Genomic DNA, 6,010 nt, shown 5'->3' with positions numbered 1-6,010 from the left:
CAGGGGCGGGCCCTGAGCTCGTGGCTCCTCAGCACAGGTCGGCGCAGCGGTCGAGCTTGTTTCAGGCGCGGTCTCGGGTTGGCTTCCCCCGCTACGGAGCAGCGCAGGAGCCCTGCAGTGCCGGCCCTGCCTGCGCTGCACCTCGCCGCGGCCGCGCTTGCCCCCCCACCCGGGACGGAGACGCGGTGCTTCTGGCTCACTCTCTCGCACACGCTTGCCCCTCGCCTAATGGAGGCCCATCACTTTTTGTTCCTCACGCAGAAGGCAAAGACAGCCTCTGGCTCTGGTTGATTTTTGCAAAGTACTGAGGTAAAAGTAAAGTGTCCGGTACCCATTGCATTTTTACGGCAGGCTAGTTCCTGCCTGTTAGGTTTCCTCCTCTCAAACCCATTTTCTGTAGCTGAAGACAGCTTCAAATGCCCAACTTGCAATATCTTGACTGTTCTGTGGTTTCAGTGGTCTTCAGGGGAGATGTATTCTGATTTTCTCATGTAAAAAATAAGCAACAAATGGAGGAGGGGGAAGGGAACAGTACGTCAGGCTCTCCTAATGCATCCTTGGCCAAAAAAGAAATGAGCACAAGACCATTGTTTTCATTGGTCCTGCTCTCATAAGAGCTGTATTTTTTACTTAATGGAGACAGAATCCAGGTCTTAGGACTTTGATTAAAAAATGTCTTCAGAAAAAGCTCCTTTCTGGTAATTTCAATATGCATTTTGCCTGGGAGGACTTCAGGTTCTGCGTCTGCTTAAATCAATGGGAGTCTTTCCATTGCTGTCAGTTGACACTACATCAGAGTTTAAATTCTGAGTTAAAAATTGTGTCAAAACACCAGGAGCTTAAATTGTGTACAGTGTCCTCTGAATGCAAATGAATTGGACCCTGTTTTGTGCTGCAGGTCAATGCTTCCAACCCCATTATAAAAAATGTCAGAAATAGTTGCTTTTTGAAAACATCTATAGTTGCTTTTTGAATCCTAATATCTCACTCACATGACAGTATACTACTTTCAAATACATCCGTGACATTTCATTTTAAATTATCTATTTTTATGCAAATATATAAGAAATAAAGCCATATTGGTACTAGTAAAGATCCCATTTCTTTCTTTCCCTTAAGTTTTTGGAGGTGTTATTATTACTTCTTTTTTTTTCTTTTCTTTTTTTTAATTAACAGCTGCTGCTCTGGAAAGATTTCTGTTTAGTTTCATCCTGCAGCATTTTTTCATTTTGAGGTATTTAAACCTCTCAGATAAAGGTTTAGAATGGAAATGCTGACTGACTCTACAATAGCAGCACTACCAAGTGCCACAGTAATATTTCAGGAGGATTTTTTTATTTAAAGGTTAAGCATAAGTAACCCTACCACTATTTTTGTCTGTACAGGGGTTGTGTTTTCTTAAGTGTGAGATTAGGCTAAGCGTTCATTTCTACTATAGCCTAAAATGTATTATAACGACCCATTTTAGTAAAGTATTTGAGCATCCGTATAATTTAAGATTGTGAATATCCCCATTTATGTTCATGAGACTACTTGTTGAAATAAAGCGCGTGCTAAAGTACATTACAGAATTCAGGCTATAATTTGTCGTTTGGTTGTTTATGTCTTTGCTTGTTCTCTCACTCATGCATTTTTTTCACCTGTGTAGCTGTGATATCTTTTTTAGCACAAGTTAGTTTGTGATTCATAACAAATTAAAAGAAATAAGTTCAAATCACTGTGGTTTCTAAAACTATGAAATTTGAGATTTCCAGAATCTATTGCAGTGGTAGTGTAAGTTCTCTTTAAAAATTAAACATTTGAACAAATAGTCAGTATTCAATTACTTTTATTCAAATGCTAAAAAAAATGTTTATTGTAAACATGTTTACCTTTTTGCTTTAATCATCTTATTGACTTCAGTGGGATTCCTCAAGCAAGATCTGGGGCAATATTTGCTGAATGGAGTAACTGTCCTTAGTTCACAGTGAATGAGAATGGTGACTTAATTCCATCTGCTCTGAATCACCAAGAGAAAACATCTTCATGGAACAAAGGGCCTATTGATCTGTCCTCTTTAATAAAAATCAGATTTATGATTATTCATATGGTGAAATCTGTACGTTGACAGCACGCAATACTGTTTTCCTGAAGAGCTCCATTTGGCACTTATGCTAAAAAGTCTGAAGTTCCCCTGGGGTGGCTGGGGCCCCCACAGGATCAGGCCCTGTTATTCTGAAGGTCTGAGATCTGTCCCCTCATGTTTTCTGTTCTAAGCATGTGTTAGCCAAAGCAGTATTTGTTTTGTGGTGATGCAAACATCAGGGGCTTTAAAACCCTCTTTCTGGTGCATTTCTGATTTGTTATGGTAGTCTCAGATCTAGTTGTGAGGGGCATTTTCTCTTTTATATTTTTTTTCTTATGAAGTGTTAAACAATAACTATTTAACTTACGTAACTCATTCTTGATTGGTAGGAGGAGTGACTAGATTAATAAATCTTTCTGTTGATAACTCTCTTTTTTAGCTTATTAGATTCTCTTAAAGGTAGTACATTAAAATAGTGGATAAGGGTCTGCAAACTGTTAGGAAATGGGGAAAATACAAACCATAAACCTAGAATTTAGAACAGATATAATATAAATCCACATCTGCCATCTAGCCACATCAGATGAACAGATCCCAACAAGTTCCTGGGAGGTAGATGTTAAAACAATTACACTTGGTTTGATCTAGCTATTTTAAACTGTACAAAATTTCCTAAGTAGAGATCATTGATTTAGAGACTGACAGAATCTTTACTAAAGATAAGTCAGCATAAATTTTATTGCACCACCTGCAGTTTCTAGTTGAGTTTCTTGGTTGTATCTCTCGCTAGAACACAAGCACTAAGGGGCCTTTGTTGAACTGCTCACTGCCCATCTGCTATTCTTCTGTTTCAAAAGAATGGAGGACAGATAAATGACATGATAAATCTCTGGCTTTTCTTTTTGTACTATAACAAGAAAATGAGTACGGCAGAGTGATGTCATCTCAAGTTAACCTAAATTACATGTGTGAAATAAATTGATGGTTATGAGCATATAATGCTTTGGTCAAAACTACTTTGGTTTTAGCATTTTGTTTCCTTTTTCTAGCACAGGGCTGTCAAAAACAGGGCCTGTGGGCTGGATCTGCTCCACAGAGCCCCCTAATCGTGCCCTCAGTGTTGCCCTTGGGTCTTATAGTTGGCCCACGCAGTCTGCACTAGACCACCTGCCTTTGCCCTGCCTCCACATGTGGTGCACATCCCAGACTGGTTAGAACAGATGCCACATGCAGCATGGATCCCAGAGCAGGTGCCATGAGCACTAAATCCCACAGGGCCAGATAAGTTCGACATCTCTGTTGTAAGAAAATCACTGCTCACTTTAAAAGTGGGTTTTTTGAGGAGACGTGGGTTGTTTTGCACAATGAAGTATTTCAACAAATACAGTCATACTGTATTTTAAAATGACAGAATATTGTAAGAACAACTCGACCTCTCACTTCAGCCTGTTTTCAGGGCTTCTGCTTTGAAAGGGGCAGGCTTGCTTTTGCTTACGTAACACCAGAATTCACACACGCTTAAGCCTTTTTATAATGCAGCACCACCAATGTTAGCATTATTGGAAGGTCTCATTTGAAACCAATGATTTTATTGCCATGACTTCAAAAGCTAAGTTTCCTTTCCCACCATCTTCTATAAGATTCCATGTGCCATGTGGTACTGGAATCTATAAGATTTTCAGTTTCTAGGAAGTGGTCCTGGGGGTCTTAAATATAACTTTTGAATTTATATTTAACTTCTCCCCTGCTTTCACAGAAGACTTCACAGATGAGGTGTTCTCAGAATAACCTTTTACAAGTTACCTGTATATCAAAAAAAAGGAAAATGTGGACTATCTTGTTTCTTGTTTTTTAAACCTGCTGTACTTTGCGGCAGTTCTGTAGATATCTAACGCACAAACGAGAATGATAAATATGTTACTGTCTCTCTGTAACATGAGGTCCCTAACCCCATTACAAAGAGATAGAATAGGCATGGATGTCAACAGGGCCGTCCATGGGGAAGGCGAATCACGGCGACTTCCCCAGGCCGTGTGCTTTGGTGGGCCCCATGGACATTGTCGTCATGCTCTGCTGCTGGCTCTGCCACTGCCACTGAACACTGCTGGGTCTGGCTGCTCACCATCCCCCAACCCCCCCTGCCCCTGCTCTGGGCTCCGCACAGTCTAATGTGCCCCAGGTTGCGCACACCCTTACAGACGGCTCTGGATGTCAAACAGCAGGATGGCCCATGGCACCACATCATCCACGCCGCAATGCTTGCCTTATGTGGGTTCAGTCTTGTGACCCTCCCCACTCCATGACAGCTCTAGTGCCTGTGGCTCCTGCTCTTGCAGGTCTGGGACTACACCACATGCAATGCCTGCTCTGGCTAGTCAGGTACACAAGCTGCACGCAGACTACTCCGACTGGTCCAGGGTGGGTGCCACATACAGTGCAAGTCCTGAAGTGTGGGTCATGTGTAGTGCAGTCCCAGACTAGCCAGAGTAAGCACTGAATCTGGCACGTGGGGTAGTACGGCGGCAGTTCTGTGGGTCCCCCTGCATGCTGGATTGGCACCAGATTTGACCAGTTCAGAACTCCATTGCTTCCAATGCCCACTCCAGTTTGTCTGGGACTTATGCTGTATGCAGCATCCATAGACCAGTCCGGAGCCACACCTCCTGATGAGCCTGACACCCTTGAGGACTGCTCCTGGGGGCCAGATGAGTTTGACACCCCTGAAACAGAGGGATAAGGGTCTGAGCCTTTAAGAGCCAGGCTGTGTTGGCTGGAAAGCCTGTACCCCTGGCCATATAAGCCTAGTTTTTGCCAGGGCTTAGCAGAAAGGCCTCGCAACAGAAGGCAGAGGAGCTTCTTCTGGCTGGAACTTAGACTCACCCTGGATATTGTCATGGTGAGTAGGCCTAGGGAAGGGCCAAAGCTTGGAAAAGCCTGCAGCCATAGCGGAGGACTGAGGAAAAGCCAGAACTGGATGTAAGTCAGCAAAGACTGAGCAAATCTGGAGGCAACAGGAGCCTTAGCCAATAGGCATGGAGATGCTGGATAAGGAGCAGGGAGGCTGCAAATAGGAACCCGATAGAAGCAAGTGGACTTTGGGGATTTTTGCCAGTACTTGGGACAAGTGAATTATGTGGACTAGTTTCTTATTTGAGGGCTAGTTTTCTTATTTGGGGGAGTAAGCCTGTTAGCAGATTTACTTGAATATAAGATGACCCTGGTTACAAGATGACCTCCCACCCTGCAATAACTAGATTCTATATCTGGAACATTTATAAATTTGATATAATTTTCCAGATATAGAATCTAATTATCAGAGTTTTGTACAAATTATTATAATTTTGATAGGATCCCAAAACATTTCATGTAATGACTGAAAAAATAATAAAATAAGTACTACAATAATGAAGAGAATTGCAGCATTATTCACTGTAACCTACAAAGGAGAAATGATACTGGGCACAGAAGCTTCATATGTAATACCTTTAAAAAGAAAGGGTCTTGCTTATTAGCTGGACAACCAGTAAGTAAGAATTTATTTGAAGAAAACATTAATTTCTACCGTCAATTGCATGGAGGTGGATGTTCCAGTGAACTGAACCTCACTGTATTTACACAGTCAGGGTGCAAAGGGAGTTCCAAGTGGAGAGTAGGTCCTTTAGTGTGTTTTCACACTCAGATGTGGGAATTTAAGGACCTTTTAAAGCCCTTAAATTTCTCTCTAAAAGTGTTATCATAGATTTCATAGACATTAGGGCTGGAAGGGACCGCGGAAGATTATCGAGTCCAGCCCCCTGCCCAAAGGGCAGGAAGTCAGCTGGGGTCATAGGATCCCAGCAAGATAAGCATCCAATTTACTCTGATCCTGACCTCTGATCATGCGCGTGGCTCTTTTCTGGACTCTCTCAAGCTTCTCCACATCCTTTTTGAATTGTGGAGCCCAAA

This window comes from Gavialis gangeticus, unplaced genomic scaffold (genome assembly GCF_001723915.1).
Source record: "Gavialis gangeticus isolate Ggan-Ray unplaced genomic scaffold, GavGan_comp1, whole genome shotgun sequence".
Classification (NCBI taxonomy): domain Eukaryota; kingdom Metazoa; phylum Chordata; order Crocodylia; family Gavialidae; genus Gavialis; species Gavialis gangeticus.
Note: the sequence above shows the minus strand (reverse complement) of the source record.